The sequence below is a fragment of the Danio rerio genome, chromosome 10, assembly GCF_052040795.2.
Source record: "Danio rerio strain M-AB ecotype USA chromosome 10, GRCz13ab, whole genome shotgun sequence".
Taxonomy (NCBI): domain Eukaryota; kingdom Metazoa; phylum Chordata; class Actinopteri; order Cypriniformes; family Danionidae; genus Danio; species Danio rerio.
This window is the reverse complement of record NC_141030.1, coordinates 12,374,724-12,377,358: the sequence shown is the minus strand read 5'-3', so window position 1 is coordinate 12,377,358 and position 2,635 is coordinate 12,374,724. Positions and strand designations below refer to the sequence as shown.

The 2,635-nt window shown below is 39.4% G+C and overlaps 1 long non-coding RNA gene across 1 annotated transcript; it reads left to right on the top strand.

Annotated features, from left to right (window-relative positions):
• The first annotated feature begins 808 nt into the window (after window positions 1–808).
• On the top strand, window positions 809–2,214 carry LOC147841978 (uncharacterized). The gene is made up of 3 exons (XR_015500861.1): window positions 809–951; window positions 994–2,039; window positions 2,094–2,214. It is a non-coding gene; the product is annotated as an uncharacterized LOC147841978 (long non-coding RNA).
• The last annotated feature ends 421 nt before the right edge of the window (window positions 2,215–2,635 follow it).

Below are 2,635 nucleotides of genomic sequence, written 5' to 3'. Positions count from 1 at the left end.
GGGTGGCTAACTGAGTGGCTTGAGCGGAAAGTTCAGTCGAGACTTGTGCTAAAGCTGCTGGATTCTGTAGAGGCGAAGTCTTCTGTTGTGATGAGTCAGAAGGCATTGAATCCATTTGCAAGCTTTATTAAGAGCACACATACAAACAAACACAAAGGGGCAATCCAGGAGACAGAACGTGGGACAGGCAAAAGTTCAAAGGCAGGCAGATATCTTACTGGTCAGAATAACAGGCTGGAAATCAGGGGCAGGCAGATGTCTTTCGTAATCGTAGAACAAGCACAGGGTCAGAAACACAGATCAGTCCGAAGCAGGGAGTATGGAACGCTCAGAAATGACAGCCAGGCAAATCAAGACTTCGCAACGAACCGGAGCGTGAGTGTGGTATATATACACGAGAGCTGATGAGTTGCACCTGGACCGTAATCAGTGCCAGGTAGCAGGGCTTATGGGATTTTGAGTCCGTGAGTCGAATCAGAATTCTGGCGATGGTTCCCTCTGGTGGTGCACAAGAGGGTTGGCATCGCCCTCATTTACAACAATGTGCACATCATAACAGGGAATCACAAAAACATGATACACATAGCCATCCACACACAAAAGCTCCCCTGTCCGGTCCCAGGTTGTGAGTTTAGTATTTAAGTATTTTTCAGAGCTGTGTTTCCACCTATGAATTTATATTTGAAACAATAAAAAAGTTTGTTGTCATGAGATAATTATAACAATAAAAGATTGGATCCTTTGGTTTTTCGGTGTTGCCAACTTTATTTTTGTTTTCTATAATTATTTTAAACTTTTTGAGATTTGACAGAGCTTTTAATTATTTACAACTTTAAAATTTAAAATAATTATTTTGTGTTTTTTGCTGTTCAGTTTTTTTTTTTTTTTTGCATGGTCAGCATTAAGGAGAGAGTAACACATTTCACTGCAGCACTTTGTGTGTGTGTGTGTGTGTGTGTGTGTGTGTGTGTGTGTGTGTGTGATAAATGTTAGCGATAAATGTTAGCAGTTGCTTTAAAAGTATGCTATATACCAGGGGTGTTTAGTCCTGTTTCTGGAGATCTACCTTCCTGCAGATTTCAGTTGCTATTCATATCAAACACACCTAAACCAATTAATTAGGACCTGAACACCACGTGATAATTACAGGCAGGTGTTTTTGATATGGGTAGCAACTGAAATCTGCAGGAAGGTAGATCTCCAAAAACAGGATTAAGCACCCCTGGTATATACCATGGGGGTCAAACTCCAAGTTACTGGAGAACTGCAGGGCAGCAGAGTTTACTTCCCACCCTGCTTCAACATTACCTGTAGATTTCTAACGAGCCTTAATTAGTTTGATCAGGTGTGTTTAATTAGAGTTACAGCTTAAAGTCCCGGTCACACTGCACTTTTCTCCTTATAGACTTCCATTCATACGCATGTGAATGCTGCAGACCTGGAATGCATGCTCATGCGACAAATTTTACAGTTTGCAGCATTCAAGCTTGGAGAACTCTGAACTGCGAAATCACATCATGTGACTGCTTGAGACTAATCAAAGATCAAACCATGACCTCTCTGAACAAAAATTATGGACCAGTTGCTTGCTTTTTCAATCTCTAAATATTTTGTTTAATCCCACTCCTTTTCGCAGAGCCATATGACAGAACTTTGCATGCTTAAACGTTAGTTTGACTGCCGCCTTGCTGTGCAGACCTGTGGCTCCCAGTAATATGTAAGATGATATTTATATCTGCTGATTTTTTAATTTTGTTATACATGTTCTGTTTTATATTTGTTTGCTGCCAAAACATTAAAATAAATTTGTCAGAATTTACAACTTAATTAATTTAAAGAATTAATAATAGGTAAGAAAACAAATTAATTTTAATAACACCTTGACATACTATTGTGTATGCAGTATAATGCTGTGAGTTGTAACACTACAGTACAGTAATTAACTGTACACAGTTTCCAGTTAGTTACCACTACTGCTCTATTACAGTAATTAACTGGCAACACTGTTGCCAGCTACTCACTGCAATGGTTCGGTAACAGTAAACAACTGGCAATACTGTTGCCAGCCACTCACTGTAATGGTTCAGTTTCAGTAATTAACTGGCAACACTGTTGCCAGTTACTTACTGTAACCAAACTTTTACAGTGAGTAGCTGGCAACAGTGTTGCCAGTGTTCTACTGTAAAAAAGCCTGGTAAGGTCTAACAGTGCAGACCCAACCGCAAAAACTACTGCGCTTTTTGGACTAATCTAGCTGCTGTAGGCCGATGCGTTGTGCATTATGGGATATGGAGAAAAAATATTTGTTGACAGTGCGTACTGTGTAAGTATAATGAACGTATGTGTAGGTATAAGGGAACAAACCGTAATGCTTGGGTAAAAAGGGGGTAACAACCAGATGTTCATCACGAAAATTACCGCTTAAGTACAGTGAAATAACGGTGTACTTTTCTGTACGTATAGTGTAAGTATAAATAACGTTTACGTAGGTATAAGGGAACAAACTGTAATGCTTGGGTAACAAGGGGGTAACAACCAGATATTCAGCATGAAAAGTACCGCGTAAGTACAGTGAAATAACGTTGTACTTATCTTTAAATTGCCAAAGAACAAACCATAATGTTGCGTAATAGGG